The sequence below is a fragment of the Eleutherodactylus coqui genome, chromosome 4, assembly GCF_035609145.1.
Source record: "Eleutherodactylus coqui strain aEleCoq1 chromosome 4, aEleCoq1.hap1, whole genome shotgun sequence".
Taxonomy (NCBI): Eukaryota; Metazoa; Chordata; class Amphibia; order Anura; family Eleutherodactylidae; genus Eleutherodactylus; species Eleutherodactylus coqui.
Genome location: NC_089840.1, coordinates 46,737,861 through 46,755,566, shown reverse-complemented (window position 1 = coordinate 46,755,566; position 17,706 = coordinate 46,737,861). Strand labels below are relative to the sequence as shown.

General features: G+C 47.8%; 1 protein-coding gene across 5 annotated transcripts in view; it reads right to left on the bottom strand.

The window, feature by feature from the left end:
• Positions 1 to 16,897, bottom strand: part of LOC136625280 (beta-1,4-galactosyltransferase 3-like) — a 58,663-nt gene extending 41,766 nt beyond the window's left edge. The window contains exon 1 of one of the 5 annotated variants that reach the window (XM_066599353.1): positions 16,762 to 16,897. The gene's annotated coding sequence lies outside the window, so the exon portion shown is untranslated. Of the gene's footprint in view, positions 1 to 9,296; positions 9,317 to 16,098; positions 16,272 to 16,761 lie in introns of those variants that run through there. The other 4 variants (XM_066599354.1, XM_066599355.1, XM_066599357.1 and 1 more) reach the window with 4 other exon arrangements.
• Positions 16,898 to 17,706: the final 809 nt, after the last annotated feature.

The following is a 17,706-nucleotide window of genomic DNA, read 5'->3' as shown; positions in this document are numbered from 1 at the left end:
TTAATGTACAGGAACCGCTATTCCTTATACGGTGCTCCGAGTTCTGATGATCACCCACAACAGGTCTGCACCCGTGAGGAGTTCCTTCATTACAGAAAGTCACTGGGAAACACCCAGCACTTCATAAATGAGCTAATCCTTCTGAGCGTTTACACGCCGGAATCCGGCACTTACCGCCTCTTTGAGACGGCGGCACCTCCTCACTCTTTTAGGGTGCGTTCACATGAGCGTAGGCGTATTTACGTTCGCACGTGCGCAGCGTATAATCGCCGGAAAGAACGTTTTTCGGCGATCATGACCAGAGCTAGAAAGCGTATTATCGTTTGTTCCTACTTTGCAAACTATCTTTTCGCCCATCGAATATGCGTTGGCACGTTTTTCGGTCGCGTATGTTCCGTTTTTTTCCGGGTCACCGTTTTTATGCGCCGTAAAATCGCCCGTGCGAACGAATACATTCAAAACCAACGCCTCAGATGGTCACGTATATACGATTGGGCGCAAAAACGCGCCGTTTATGCGCTCGTGTGAACGCACCCTAAGACATAGAATCAGTGAGCATTATGATTTCCTGCACTCCGGCTTCTTAAAGTCGTGGCCCTGCTGGGAACCTACGCCCTACCTGTAGAGCAGGAATAGTAGATTGTACATGGGGGTATCCCATAAGCAGGCTGGCTGAGACTTGTAGTTCCATGCACATATGCATTTGTATCAAGACGTTTCTGCTGTGTTCGAACAGTTCCAGCCCCCCCCCCCCCCCAACAAACAAGAATACGATGGGTACAAGTTACATAACCTTTTGCAGTCCAGTTAAGTCTACTTAAAGGTTTCCGAACGAACTTCGCTTCTTCTTCAGTGACGAAAGCCAAAAGGACTTTCTGATGTTAAAAACACATCGTGCGAAAATCTCAAGTTTGTAATACGATAAAAAGGAGGCTTCATAGCGAAATATGGGTAATTTGAGGAGGGGGGGGGGGGGGGAGAGGAGAAGAAGAAGAAAAAAAAAAAAAAAAAAAAAAAAAAAATCGCAAATGTGAAGGAAACCATTGAAAATTATTGGTTTTATAATTCTGCGCTTTTACTCACTATTGCATTGCGCAATTTTATCACCAGTGTAAAAATCAGCCTTATGGTTGCCTTCGAAGGGCCGATTGTAATTGTAAGACTGTATCGTAATAGTGACCTCCCATAGTGGCCCCAGTAATGACAGTGTCCCCATAGAGGCCCCAGTAGTGATAGCATTTCCTTTATCGGACCAAGTAGTAATAGCTAACCTCTATAGTGGTCCGGTAGTGATAGCAACCTCCCTATTGTCCTTTGGCCATGCAGCATCCATACTTCCAGCATCCAGCTGGTATCTCCGATCCGGTGTCACGTACAGGATGGAGAGGGGGGGTTCTTGTGGTCGCAGACTCTGCACTGCCTCCGGAACGGGTGGGTGAGTTAAAGGCCTGATATGTAGCCGTGCAGCAACCCAAAATGAGGTGGCGGTCCGGATTCGGCCCGCGGGCCTTGTCTTTGACATGTGTGGTCTAGAATATAGGATTTACTATTGAGATTTCGACTGTGTGAAGGTACCGCAGACTCGCGCTTGCTGTTCCGTTGTCTGGGTGATGAGCGACTGTTAGAAGTTTGATTTATAAGTCTATCCAAGTTATATTTACATTCTGTAACTATCTTTGTAAGACACGGCTCACCAGCTAAACCCAACTATTATGGTGAGCAACTCTTTAATTAGTCTGCTTTCCCTGTTTTGAGTTACATCATGTCTTACACTCCGGTCACAACCAAAAGTGCGCCGACAACTTTCATAGGTTTAATTCACTAATATGTTCTTGTTGATGGGCACCGCAGGGCGAGTTCTTGGCATCACAAATGACTGACCCAGAATTTCAATTGTGGTGTCACAATCAGAATACATTAATCTACAAAAGGCAAAAGTGAACTTTATACCCAGAACGTATCTGTAACACATAAGAAAGCCATAGACCGCACTACAAATATTTACACAGGAGGCGTAGTACATTACAATCACTAGTCCTGAGCTCACCATATAAATATGAATTAATCTCCATTCCTGTGAAGAACTTGCACCTACTGCCACAGTCAAAAGGATCCATAAGGTTACTTAACCCCTTAATGATCACCCACATGGCTTTTGACTGTGGCTGTTAAGGGGATTTATATTGCAGAAGACAGCTTTTACAGAGCTGCATCAGAAACCTGGCACGGGTCACCCTTGCCAGGAGGAGCAGGTGCCCAGCTGTTGGATGACAGCCTGGCACTTGCTTTTACAGCAGGGCCCAAAGAAACCTCTGATCCCCGCTGTTGAACCCTTTATATCTCACGGTCAATGAGAGTGCACATGTAAGTGGCAGAAAGACAGAGCGGGCTCCCTCTGTTACCCATCGGATCCCTGCAATGTGAATGTGGGGTGCCAATGGGTTGCTATGGTACCCAGAGGCTTGAAGATTGCATCCGGATCTGCCAGGTCCGGTGGCCTTCACAGGCTTTATAATACACTGCTATACTGAAGTATAGCAGTGCATTAAAAAAAAAAAACAATGCAAAAGTGGTGAAATTTAAGTCCCCTAGTGGGACAAAAGTTAAAAAAAATATATATATAATAACGTTAAAACCCCACCATTCCCCGCTTAGTATGTAGAAACCCCAAAACACCACCACAGATTTGGTATCTCCACATTTGTAATGACCAAAGTAAAAATGTTCGTACATTATTTAACCAACATAGTACAAACCGTGAAATCAAAAAAAAAAAAATCAAAAAATCAAAAAATAAATAAATCACAGCATGTTCTAATTTGTGCGTAAAATAGCACGGACGGCTTCCATTGCTGTCCGTCCCACAATACTTCCGCCGTGAGCTGATCACTAGATTTTACAAGGTAATACCAGTGCGTAGCACGGCGCTGTAAGCGCAAGGATTGGTTATTGAAAATTGGGCTTTCAAAAAGATCTAAGGAATAGCAGTCCTGGAAAGTGACTATACAAAGTGGGCCACAGAAATGAGCCGAGCACCGCACTGTTATGGAAGCTGTCCAAAAGAAAATCTGTGTTGCCCCTAGCAACCAATCACAGTGCAGCTTTCATTTTACCTTAACAGCATAAGAAGTGAAAGGGGAGCTGTGATTGGTTGCCGTTCGAAACAAAAATTACATGGGGAGTCGTGAGTTTTCGACTTTTAACCCTTTGCAATCCAATTTTGGATTCAGGGTTTCCTAGGGGGCTTACTCTTTCTGCCATTATACAATGGCGCCATCTGCTGGCTAGAGCCAGTACTGCAATATGTGACATGCCGGAGAGGCCTCCGACAACAGAGTGGCCAGTAATCTACAGTAAGAATACCCTGCCGGACGTCTTCCGACATCGGAGCTGTACAGCCTTCAATCAGCATGTCCTTAGACGTCAGACAGTGGATTGGAAAGGGTTAATAACTAGAGTTGAGCGAACATACTCTGCCGAGCTTGATGCTCGTTCGAATATTGGTGTACTCGATGGCGCTCGTTACTTGAACGAGCATCAAGCTGTGTTCGACCCCGCCCCAGTTTTTGGCTCCTCCCTGCTGTAGCACGCGTCATTCGCTAATTTTTTGAGGGGGGAGACCTAGAAAAAAAAAAAAAAAAAAAAAGCTAGGCACCCAGCGTCCCACATACAAAAATGCTCGAGTCTCCCATTGTAGTCAATGGGATTCGTTACTCGAGTAAAGCTCTCGAATTTTACGAAAAGCTCGACTCGAATAACGCGGACTCAAGCATTTGGGTGCTCGCTCATCTCTATTAATTACGCCAGTATTCGTCGCAGCATGTTCTATTTTACCTTGTATTATTGCTTTCTAAGGGCACATAGTAAATGCGCCTATAGAGAACATAGTGCGTATGTGCGGGTGTATGCGCAGCCTCGCATGTCAGACTGTGTGAGATACGCTGCCCTACGCAGCGGTATGCGCGCTCGCCCCAGGCCCTTAGAGAAAGACATAAAGGCCGCCTGCAGACGAGCGGGTCGGATCCGGCGGCGAGAATTCTCGCCATGGGACCCGATCCGAGCGCCTGCAGAGACGAGCGCGTACTCACCCGCGCCCGGCGGCCCCGGCTCTTTCATGTGCACATGCGCAGACCGGAGCCGGCGGCCGGGTGAGTGACGTATCTGTGCGAGGCTCTGTGAGCCCCGCACAAAAATAGGACATGCCGCGGCCGTCTGCATAGGAGTGCGTATTGTAATGCACTCCTATGCAGGCTTTGAGCGGTGGAAATCCCGCGGGAAATCCCGCCGCGGGATTTCCGCCCGTGTGCAGGCGGCCTAATTCAGACATTGACTGTATTACTCCATAGGTTTACTAACAGTTTATAGTATGTGGTTACCGTGGTGCGGCGCACAACAAGGCCGAGTTACAACCGTGGGAAACAATGGTGCAAAGAGGAAGACGGATACTGAGAACTTCACATGCCAAATTGGGATTTCCTGTGTCATTACTATTGCTGAAACACGGTCTTATCAGTAGGTAGGCAAGACCATGACTGCATCTATAAAGGCCCATTTACACTAAAAGATGATCGCTCAAACGACAGTTTGAGTGACAGTTGAACGATCATCTTTGTATAACTAATTAGCTACTTAAAGAGTTAAACTCAGGAGGAGTGGGACACCACTGATAACTCTGAGAACAGCTGTTTTGTAAATGCAAACAGCTGCATTGTTCTTGGAGCTTTCAGCTGGTGTCCCACTGAGAAGTGCCAGCGGGATACCAGCTGAAAGAATACTATCAGCGCCGCCCGCTGAGAAAATCAGAGTGCAGAGCTGAGAATAGTCATCATTGATTTCTAGCTTGCACCAGTTATGATCAGCGACTATTAGTGGTGCATTGTCTATTGAAGTCTGAGATGATTAGAAAATCCTCCCTGTCTCACTCATGGCCCAAGCCGCTACCTTGTCCTAATTCCATGCTTTATACTGCAGCGCAACCTGTTTAGATTGGTTGTTTTGTGTAAACATAAGCACAGCAGGACTTTAAAACATGAAGAACTGGTTTCTATTAAACCAAGGACAGAAGAATGAAAACTACAGAGTGCTGTCCTTTAGCCCTCACTTGTCCAGAATTAGAAGAAGAGGACGCTTTCTTCTGGATACAGCGCCACTGCTGTCTGGTGTTTGGTATTGCAACTCGGCTCCATTAAATTGGGTCTGCAATATCATACATGACCTCAGGATAAGTGCAGTTTTGCCCCAAACCAGAGGGTCACGTTAATAAAACCTAGATTTGTAATGTCTCCCGTATGTGACTAAGGGCTCCTGCACACCGCCGATCGGGAAGAGCTGTGGTTTTGTTTTTTCTTAAACACGAATGTCAATAGAACTTTCTAATGATAAGAACACATCGTGCAAACCTGAGATTTTTGTGCGATGGGTTTTTAACATTAGAAATTCCTATTGACATTTGCATTAAGCAAACGCAGCGATATTGCAATCGCCGGTGTGCAGGAGCCCCGAGGGCCCTTTTAGACGGAACGATTATTGTTCAAATGAGCAAAAGCAAAGAATAACTGTTTGGTCTAAACGCGAACCGACGACGAATGACACATCGTTAATTTTATGGAGACATAAGAATGGTTGGCTCATGCGCTTATCGCTCAGTCCTTATTTGCTTATACAGGGACAGAATGACTCTCGCCTGAACGAGCCAACCATGCATTTGCCTGTTTATACAGGCTGCACGACGGCGAACAAGTTAGCGGTGAAGTCATGCGCTCATTCAAATCAGAATTGGCTCGTCTAAAAAGGACCCATAGGGTAGATTCTTTCCATCTGACTTTCGGACCAAGAAAAATCTTGTCTGAAATCAGACAGAAACAAAACAGATTCAATTCACAGAATGGTAGAGTTGGAAGGGACTCCAGGGTCAGGGTCACTAATACATCCCAGACAGATGTCTGTCCAGCCTCTGTTTGAACACTTCCATTGAAGGAGAACTCCCCACCTCCCGTGGCAACCTGTTCCACTCATTGATCACCCTGTCTAATATCCAATCTGTGAGAATAGGGCTGATCCCTCTGCACTGTGACAGCCCTTCAGAATTTAGTAGACCGCTATTAAGTCTCCTCTCAGCCTTTGAATTCAAAATATTTTCATGGGCCTGTATATACTCAAGTTATGGAGGAAAGATTCGGCTGCCGGTGCGGGTGAGCGGTGAGTTGCGGGAGTGAGCAGGGTGGAGTGGGGGGGGGGGGTGGGCGGGGGGGGGGGGGGGGGGGAGAGAGAGAGAGAGAGAGATCTCCCCTCCGTTCCTCCCCGCCGGCAGCCGAATCTTTAGAGACGAGCGGGCAGGTACTCGAATAAGGCACTACTCGCTCGAGTAGTTTGCCTTAGCGAGTATGCTCACTCATCTCTACTAGCTATATTCGAGTTTGTACTAGGTTAAAAAAAAACAAAACAAAAAACCCCGCAATACTCACCTCCCAGCCGGCGTCTGTGTCCCCGGCCCAATGGTCTTTCCAGCGGTGCGGCAAGCTGCTTGAGTATTCTCCCTGCTGTCATCTCCCTGCTCGGCGCCGGCTGTGATTGGCTGACGCTCGATCTAATCACAGCGCTTATTTACATAGCGCTGACGGTGGGGGATTCAAAGCCGAGCAGGGAGAGGACAGCAGGGAGAATTCTCAAGCAGCTTGCCGCACCGTCGGGGACACAGACGCCGGCTGGGAGGTGAGTATTGCATTTTTTGTTTTTTTTACCTCACTCGAGTATAAGCCGAGGGGGGCTTTTTCAGCACAACAAAAGGTGCTGCAAAACTAGGCTTATACTCGAGTTTACACGGTAGGATTTAAAAAAGAAAAACAAACAAAAAATTTAGCTATTTTTGTCCAATTTTATATTGATCAAATGCGATACATTTCTTTCAAAAGCCCCCATAGACTTGAACGTGTGATTTTTAGACAAAAATCGCATCAAAATAGCACAAACTGCGATTTAATTATTTGTTTTTTTAATTGGACAGTGAATATTTGTATTGAGATGAGGGTCTATTTTCACCCAATTTAAGGATCAAAAATCATACAGAAAAAAAAATGCCCTTGTGAATATACCCATAGTAACCATTATTATCCCATTGGGGTTAATATCAATTAGCATAGTATATCCAAGGAAGTATTATTCCATAAGGAGTAGACTTGACCTTTGATCCAAACAATCACAGCCAATCCGACAAAGATTAATCATTTCAGATTTATGGCTGCCTTCGAAGTGACCCGTTATCTGTACAATTCCATTGAGAAACAGCTGAATTGCAGCCTCATACCACCTTCATGATCCTTCTGAAATCCCCCGGATGAGAGGTGTTTTCATATGGAAATGGCCTCTCACCATTGCGGGGGCTTCCTTCACAGCCGCGGCAGGAGATCGTGATGTTCTCCTATTGTTGTCAGTGGGTCTGGCGCTGCCGTTGCCGGCCCCATTGAAGACCCATGGAAACCCCTGGATGCGACAGCCTCGCACCCCTGCGGGGCTGAAGGAATCCTCTGTTGCAGCTGTCACAGCTGCTGCAGGGGATTGCATTGTTCTCGCATGGTTTACAATGGGGTTGCCGCCGGCCCGATTTAGCACAATAGGCGATATCGCAAAAAGAAAGGTAATGCTGCAGTTTTTTTTTTTTTCACGCAGCATCGTAGGGGTGAAAACTCTGCAAATGAGAATGAAACCATTGGTTTCATAATCGTACATTTTCACTCACTCTCGCATCACAAGAAAATTTGCGTGATTTTCTCGCCAGTGTGAAGGCGCCCTAACACAGTGAAGACGGTTCATCAAGAGGTGGATTAAATTAAACCCAACAGTGACATTACCCAAAAAATAAAAAAACCTAGGCGTCCCTCAACAATTGATGAAAAGACCAGAAGAGAATTGGTCCAGGATTTGCCAAGAGGCCGACTGCAACAGTAAGGCCTCATGTCCAAGGGGGTTAAAATCCGCAGCGTTTCTCCTCACGCGGATCCGCGTCCCATAGGGATGCATTGGACACCCGCAGGTAGTTAAATACCTGCGGATGTCATTTCTCCCGTCAGGCGCGGATCCGCATGCGGGAAAAAATCCGGACATGCTCCATTTTAGTGCGAGTCTCCCCGGGGACGGCTCCCGCAGGCTTCTGTTGAAGCCCATGGAAGCTGTCCGGATCCGTGGGAAACCCATACCAGAATTAAAACTCACCTGCTCCGGACAATGCGGTTCTTCCCATCTTCGCGGCCGGATCTTCTTTCTGCGGATGTGCACGGTGCATGCACGCGGCACGCTTCCGGCGTGCCGAGCACATCAGCCGGGCTGAAGAAAAAAGATCCGGCCGCGAAGATGGGAAGAACCGCATCGTCCGGAGCAGGCGAGTTTATTCTGATTTTTAGGCCTTATGTCCGCGGGGCAGGAGGGACCCGCTACGGATTCTACATGAAGAATCCGCAGCGGGCCTGATTTTCCCCGTGGACATGAGGCCTAAAAGGAGCTGCAGGAGTTTCTGACAAGTGCTGGTTGTGAAGTACATGCGACAACCATCTCCCATCTTCTTCATATGTCGGGGGGGGGGGGCTGTTTTGCCAAAACCTCCATCAAGTCTGCGGGAGAACATGTTATGTCTGAGACCGAGGGGGAACTTCACCTTTCAGCACAATGACAACCCAAAACAGACCTCCAAATTAACAAAAGAATGGCTTTGCTAGAGGAAGTTCGAAGTTTTGGAATGGCCCGGCCAGAGCTCAGAACTGAATCTCATTGAAGAGATGCAAGTTGACCCGTAGAGGGCGCTACACATGAGATGCCCTTGCAATATATAACAGATTTGGTGGTCTTTTACAAGGAAGAGACGGTGAAGATTGCCAAACCAAGACGTGCCAGGCTGATAGACACCTATCAAAAAAGCCAAGTGCTGTCAAAGTCAAAGAGTACATCGGCAAAGTATTACTTTTAGGGTGTGCATATTTATGCAACCACATTTTTTTCATTTTTCAACCCCCTGAACGATTTCAGCTTGTTCTTCATTGGAATTGTATAGACAATGGGTCACATTGAAGGTAGAAATAAATCTGAAAGGAATCATATTTGTTAGATTTTTACTTTTTTTTTTTTAACATGACAAAAACATGTCATGTTAACGGGCGTGTAGACTTCGCCCACACAGGGCTGGATGACAGCTTTGCTCTTCTTGCTCGACCACATACCTCTAGTGGAGTGTCACTTCCCGATATCAAGATCCCCAGTAATATTTTGGGTATACAGCAGCAGCATAATGTGGGGTATACAATACATACCTGCAGCTCTCAGAGTTGCTGGGAGTCGCCTTCAGATCAGCTGGTGAGTCATGAGTTGTAAAACAGGAATCAAAACATCAAAAGAGAATGTCCACTTTTTAGCACAATGTCATAGTTAATATACAGGAATTACCTAATTATAAATCTGTAGTATAATAAAGGATGTAACTCAGGATGAGTAATGTATGTACCATAGGTGTACCGTCAGGGATTGCTGGGGTCGCAATGGCGACCCGGCCCCTGCACTGAGGGGGCCCAGAAGCTGCCCTCCGCCATATACAATGCAGTGCATTCCCGGCTGGTCGCGTGATTGCTGTGGTGCAGCAGACAGAGCGACCAGCCGAAGCACAGGAGAAGAAAGAGGAGGGGGTGAACAGAGGGGGAGGGAGGCAGAAGGTAGACGCATGGCAAAGCAGGGAGCTGAGCAGGGTGATGTCATCACCCTGCTGTTAATAGAGACACAGTGTACGCTGCTCTGCTCACACAGAGAAGTGGTCTGGGGTATCTGTCTGTCTCAGTTGTCCATCCATCTCATATTAAACTACTAACGACCACTTGTCAGTTAGTATGTGAGTGCTTCTGATGCTCTGCTCCTGGTGACAATATCGAAGGTGCTACAACATATATAAAAACACACAGAGCTTGACCGACAGAAGAACAACAAAGTTAGGGCTTTTGGAAGGGGATGACACTGACCTACTGCCACCACAAAGATCCAGTGGGCTGAAGGAACTACGGTGATGTCACTGCTGTGGGAGGAGCCATTATGAAGTCTAGTAGCAAGTACTGTATACTGGATGCATATTTGGTATTTCAGCCGCACTTCAGTAGTGGTGAGCGATTCCAGCGACCTGATTGGTTGTTGGGGACACACCCCCCTTTGGAGATGTGCAGGAGTGCTACTTCACGAGACCAGCGGGGGGGTTAGGATTTAGGGTTAGGTTTAGGGTTGGAGTTTAGGCTTGGGCTTAGTTGCCGACCCTCCTATGGCTGTGCTGCTGCTTATTTAACGGGCCGGCCACTCGTGCACATCTCCAATGGGGGGGGTGTGTCCCAAACAACCAATCAGGTCGCTGGAATCGCTCAGTGCTACTGAACTGCGGCTGAAATCCCAAATATGCATACTGGATAAAACAACAGTAGCTACTACCAGGACCTGTGATTACGTCACCCTCATGTGATCACATGTGTGGGTGGAGTCAGGAATCACATGACCAGGGCTCATCTCTGTATAAAGGAGTCTGGTGATGTGTGCAAATCAGGATGAATGTGGATGTAGTAGAGCTGTGTGTGTACCGTGCGGGAATCGGGATGGATGGAGTAGAGCTGTGTGTGTACCGTGCGGGAATCGGGATGGATGGAGTAGAGCTGTGTGTGTACCGTGCGGGAATCGGGATGGATGGAGTAGAGCTGTGTGTGTACCGTGCGGGAATCGGGATGGATGGAGTAGAGCTGTGTGTGTACCGTGCGGGAATCGGGATGGATGGAGTAGAGCTGTGTGTGTACCGTGCGGGAATCAAGATGGATGGAGTAGAGCTGTGTGTATGTGTGGCGATCATAATGGATGTACCATGTAGCCGAGCTGTGTGTGCGCGAATCAGGATTTAGCAGAGCTGTGTGTCCTGTCTGGGGTCAGGATGGATGTAGCAGAGCTGTGTGTGTGTAATGTAATATGTGGGGTCAAAATGGATGTAGTAGAGCTGTATGTGTCATGTGTGGGAATCATAATGGATGTACAATGTAGCAGAGCTGTGTGTGTAATGTATGGGAATTAAGATGGATGTAGTAGAACTGTGTGTGGCATGTAGTAGAGCTGTGTGTGTAATGTGTTGTGTGTGTGAATCAGGATGGATGTAGTAGAGCTGTGTGTGATTTGTGAGGATCATAATGGATGTACCTAGTAGCACAGCTGTGTGGCGCATTGCCCCACCAGAAACACTGGTACTATAATGTTTTAATCATTACTAGTCTATAGGTCCTTTTACACAGGACGAATGTTGGGCAAACGATGCCCGAAACTCGTCCCGATGTTTCCGTGCTCCTGCATGGGAGCTAGCAGAGCAGGCTGGTTCACGGAGTGGCCAGCAGGGGGCGAGGCAGTGCAGGAGATTTCTCTCCTCTCGCTCCCCTGACCCCCTCAATTCACAGAACACAGCCGCCGTTCACTACTGAACGGCGGCTGTTTAAAGTGCATGCACGATGAGCTTCATCGCTGCTCTTTTATGCAGCATAAACAATGGGGTTTATCTCAAGTCTATCTATCTTACACACATCTCCCTGTATAGAATTGCACACTTTACACACAATTTAAAAAAAACATATCGAAAACACATGCGGTTTTTAATAGTTTATGCAGTTTCTTTAAAAGTATGAGGTCTTTGAACACCGCATGCCGTTTTTTTATGTGTCTTTCTTAATTGTGGTTTAAAAGTTCAATAAAAAACATGAACACACCCTAAGGCCACTCTCACGTGTTCAGAAAACGCAGTTCGAAATCGTGGCATTTTTACCCCAATTTTGAATGGCGGTTTTCAACACATGCTACAGAGTCTGACAGCGCTCTTTAATGTGATGGGTCAGGAGGTATGTTAAAAAATGTTTTTAAAAAATAGAACAGGTCCTTAAGAGTTAATGCAGGCAGAGCGGGACACCACTGGGATAACTCCAATAATAAAGCAGCTGTTTTGTATATGCAAACAGCTGCATTGTTCTCTGAGCTTTCCGCTGGTGTCCCACTGAGAACTGCCAGCGAAATACCAGCTGAAAGAATACTATGATTGCGGCCTGCTGAGAAAATCAGAGTGCGACACTAATAACAGTCATTGGTGATTGCTAGCTTCCTACAAATCACCGATGAACGAATAGTGCACGATGGCCGTGCGTTTATACGCAACGGTTATCGCTCAAAAGCCGCGATTGGATCGAGCGCCAGCCAATCCCAGCCGGCGCTCGATGAACCAATTACAGCAATTCAGTGATGTCATTGACTGAATAGCCGTGTACGATTGAGAGACGGCTGTGATTGATCCAATCACAGTGCTTACCTGCTGAACCCCCGAGACGACAGCAGGGGGGATTACAGAGCCGCCTGCCAGACCGGCAGGGAGACCATAGCAGGGGAGACAGATGCCGGCTGCAAGAGGAGTATTGTGTTTTTTTGTTTGTTTTTTTAACCTAGTGTAGCTAGGGCTTGTTTTAGGGGAGGGCTTATTTTTGGGGAAACAGTAAATACAAGCTGCTAGAAGTGCTGACCACCAGCACTTGCTGATTTGTATAGGTGGATATAACAGTGCTTTTCCGTGGAACAATTAGTACAAAAAAAATCGTTCAAATTAAGAAGAGTGAAGGATAAATTGGTCTAAATGAGACACAACGACTGAATGATCATCATTCAATTCTCGCTCACAGGCATAAAAATCATCGCCGGCTCATTCAATTTAAATGATTCATGTTGAATTATTAAACATCGCCCACCCATCACTTTCTTCACAACCCGTAATGATGGATTTTGCAAGAAAATGAGTCCTCCAGCGTGCAGTGTGTAGTTACATACTGAAAATAAGGAAGATGGAAAAATACCTCTGCAGCGCCACCATAAATTACCCAGAGGAGCTAGCATGGACTTCCTTACAAGTCTCCCTACTCACCTTTACTCAGACTATACCATCCCCTAACCCACTCACCCCCTAAGTGTCTCCACACACTTTTTGGGCGCTCTCCTTAAGGACACACAACACCCCTCCTGACCCGCTACATACTGCATGCACAGAGGAGAAACTGTACAAAATGTGTAACTACTTCCCATTACAATCTTGATTACTGAGCAAAAATACATGATTTTGTTTTAAAGTGTGTTCGTAGCGTTTAAGTTTGGTTGTCAGCTACCAGTGTCCTCGGCACGCTGAAGGTTGATGTTCCCTCTTCTGACATGTGTCAGTGGCTGGCACTCCTTGCTGAACTGGGTGGGTCTATGTCATTCCTCAGCTTTGTATACTATGTTGCCAGTCCAGTGTTTAATGGTGATTAGATTCCGTCTTGTTAGATTAGCAGATGGAATAGATATAAATATTCATACATCTTCTCACCCCACCCAGGATGCTCTGGTACTGTTGTATCTTGTCTCCACCGCAACTAGGGGTGGAGACATCGGTTGAGCACGATCCGTGACAGGCACGCCCCCAGATGTCGATTGGCTGCTGCTGCTGAGTTCTGCAGGAACGCCATCATTAGCACTGTGGAGGGCATGGGACAGGAGCAGCACCTTGCTTACAAGGCACCGGCGCTCTGCAGCTGAGCGGGGCAGGAGGAGGCAGCCGAGCAAGGCACTGACAGCACAGCAGGGTCCCAAGGAGGAGCGGCTTTCAAGAGGAAAAAGAGGAGGCGGCGGCACAGCGCTGCAAAGCATCGGGGACGGTGGTCCCCAATTGAGCGGTGTCAGCAGCAGAAGCGGCTTTCCGGAGGACTGAGCAGCAGCAGAACGGTACAAGGCACCCAGGGCTACTTACCCGAGTATGGGGTCCAGAGGAGCGCCTTTCAGTACTGCTGGACATTTTGTCCAGCGCTACTCGGGCCAGCCAGCTTGTCAGTCGGGGTGTCGGAGCAGCAGCCAATCCACATCTGGGGGCGTTACGTCCCTGTCAGTGATCCAGCTCAACCCGTGTCTGCAGCCCGTAGTTGTGGTGGAGACAAGATATAACACCCGATGCTCTACCTAGGAGGCGTGTCCTAGTGGCCAATGCTGTAATTACAAGTTGCCAGAAATGCTGACCACCACCACTTGCTAATTCTTATAGGTGGCTATAACTACGGGTGCTTTTAGATGGAATGATTCATTCAAAAAGAAAAAAAAAATTGCTTAAAAACGAGTGAAAGCAACTTATAAATCGTTCGGTCTATCAACGATGGATGACAATTGCTCGCTTCTCGCTGAATCTGTTTGCTATAGAGTGGACCCGACCGGGCGTGCAAACCTGCAATAGTGCCAATCAGCTTGAATTTCCGAAGGTTCACTTTATAAAAAAATGCACTGACTTTTTTTTTTTTTTTGAGGGGTTGGGTTTAATAGGGTGAAAAATACAGTAATTGGTGCAGTCACACATCTTCCCAGCTACAGAGAGATCACATTGCCCTCCTTCCCTGTTGTAAACTAGTAATTAAACATCCCCCTCCATCACTTGCTTCACTACACATCATGGTTGATTCTGCAAGCAAACGAGTCCCCCAGCTTGCAGTGTGTAGCTACATGCTGCATGCACAGAGGAGAAACTGTGCAAAATGTGTAACTACTTCCAATTACAAATATTCTTGAGCAAAAATACGATATTTTTTATTTTATATTTAAACGAACACAGGGGTTCATAGCGTTTAAGTTTGATCTCAAGCTACCAGTGTCCTCGGCACGCTGACGGCTGATGCTCCTTCTAACATCCTTGCAGCTGGAGGCTTAACTGGGTGGCTCCATGTCACTTGTCAGCCTTAGGCTGCCTGCAGACGAGCGGGTCGGATCCGGCGGCGAGAATTCTCACCGCGGGACCCGACCCGAGCGCCTGCAGAGACGAGCGCGTACTCACCTGTGCCCGGCGGCCCCGGCTCTTTCATGTGCCGGCTGACGGGCAGCCAGCGCATGCGCAGACCGGAGCCAGCGGCCGGGTAAGTGACGTATCTGTGCGAGGCTCTGCAAGCCCCGCACAGAAATCGGACATGCCGCGGTTTGTTTGCCGCGTGACATTTCGCGCGGCCATCTGCATAGGAGTGCGTATTGTAATGCACTCCTATGCAGGCTTTGAGCGGCGGAAATCCCGCCGCGGGATTTCCGCCCGTGTGCAGGCGGCCTTAGGCAGCCTGCAGACGGGCGGGTCGGATCCGGCGGCGGGGATTCTCGCCGCGGGACCCGACCTGAGCGCTTGCAGGGACGAGCATGTACTCACACGCGCCATCGGCTGTTTGATGTGCCGGCCAGCCGGCGCATGCGCAGACCGGAGCTGGCGGTGGGTGAGTGGCATTTCTGTGCGGGGCTCTAAGAGCCCCGCACAGAAATAGAGCACGCCGCGATGTGTTTGCTGCGCGAGATTTTGCGCAGCCAAATTGCGGCCGTCTGCGGAAATTCCGCAGGAAATCCCGCCACGCAATTTCCGCTCGTGTTCAGGCGCCCTTACACATTACCGTATGTGGTCAGTCCACTATTTTATGGAGATTGGATTCCACCTTGTAATATTCCGCTTCTCCCCCCCCCACCCAGGATGTATCCATATCAGCCCAAAGTCCTCACTGAACATCTTCAATAACACTCTCCGCTGCTCATATATGTCATTATATAGTATATAGATTCTTAAAGGCATATACCTACCTGAGACGTTCCTCTACAGGTGAAGCCTGCGTGTTCTGCACCTCTGGATCAGGCGTTCCTCTTGCTCACATCCAGGCAGAGAATGAATGGAATGAAGGCTGCACATGTGCGAGGCGCTCTCCATTCACTTCTATGGCAGCCATGGAAACGGCTAAGCACGTGCGTCCCAATGACCACCGGAGAAGCCAATTAAGATTTACGCGGTTATACGCAAAAACGTCTTAAAGCAAGGCAGACTATGGCGGCCAAGAAACGGAAGAGGAGAATGAGAGCGCAGGTTGATTACGCAGGATTTTCTGTCTATTAAAGCCAATGGGAGTTAAAGGGACAGATGAGACAGTGCGTTAGATGTTGGACCCTTTCCCCCTCATATGCCCTTAAAGGAATTGTCTATTTACAGAATTAGACCCCTTCAATAGGGCTGACCTAACTAAAAACAGGCAGAGCATTACTTACCCATCCGCCGCCGAGACCCCCATCGATCTGCAGATCGGGACCCCCATGTCAGTACGCCCGTACGTGCGAGGTCACGGCTCCATTCCTTCCAATGATACTGATGGCAATACCTGAGCAGGTGCCTCTTGGATATCCCAGCAGTGAAAAGGACGGGGGAAGGGGTTGACACAGGACCCACATTTTCGAGATCAACAGGGGTCCCACCGATCAGCAATCTTGGTCCAACTCCTTCAAATCCCCCCCAAAAACAATTACATTCTCCTTACAAGACTTCATAAGATCGCAGAGGGCACAAACTATCTCCAAAGAGTTTAGTGACACGTTCGGCTCTGCTACATAGACACAAACATAGAGGGGAGAATGCTGTCATTGTTGCCCACGGCAACCAACCACACTGCAGCTTTAAATTCCTGCATTTGGAAAACAAATGATTGGTTGCTAAGGGCAACCAAAGTTTTTTTTTTTTTTTAGAAAGTAGTCCTAACTCCACCCACACATACAATATGTACAACATCTATAAGCTTCCTCTAAGTTCTGCGTCCACATTACAGATTAGAGCACTCAGCTCTCTATGGGACATTAGCACAACTTCTAAGCCCCGCAGATACAGAATACGGGGCAGACGGTAATCCGTATCCACTAATGTCCCCGTATATTACACACCTGCTCATAGTACAGCCGGTGTAGTAACGGGAGGAGGCGGAGGGCTCACGGCTCAGTTACCTGTCGCTCCTGTCCAGCTGCCTCCGCTGAGGTAGCTGCATTCACCTGTTACCTGCGCGCTCCCGACGGCCTCTACGTGCGCGCCGTCCAAACCAACAGACGCAGCCGAGGCGGGAGCGCGCAGAGCACAGCGGCAAGCCCCGCCCCCTTGTGTGCTGACCCTACGTGACGGACAGGTGAGCAGCTGTCCCTGGAGGTTGGAGACGGGCAGTACAGGACTGTTGTCATAGTTACCGAGGATGAGAGCTGTTTGAGTGTGAGGAGGACGGTGGCTCTTAGGGGTCAAACATACATCGTTTCATACTTTACTCTGTATAGGAATTTTTCTTTGTGCTGAAATTGGCAACTATAGTATTTTTGTCATTGCAAAAACAGCAAATCTATAATATCATACAGTCTAGGGGCTCCTTCGGACGGACGCATTGGCGCGCAAAATACGCCGAGAATATCAATGGGTTTGTTCTCTTTTGAGCGCATATTTCTTGCATACAGGAAAAAATGCAGCATGCTATATTTTTGTGTGCATTTGCGCACCAAGAGTCCCTGTAGAAGTCTATGGGAGGTACGCAAATGTGCAATATGCTGTACAATTCTGTGAAAAAATAACACATCTGGACCTCGTTGGGCTAAATAGCCTTTTAAATCATGGCGGCGGTGTGTCATACGCCTTTGTAAACATGCCCTGGAAGCAGAAAAAGAACAGTAAAATTCAGCAATACCGCACAAATGCATTGTGCTGTAGCGTACGCAATTACGCACACGTCCGTCTGAGGGAGCCCGAGGATCCTTTTATACAAGCGGAGTTCTCAGGCCGATGCAAGGAGCGCCGATCAACACGCATGTAAATGGGCTTATAGAGGTGAACAATCACTACTACAATCGTAC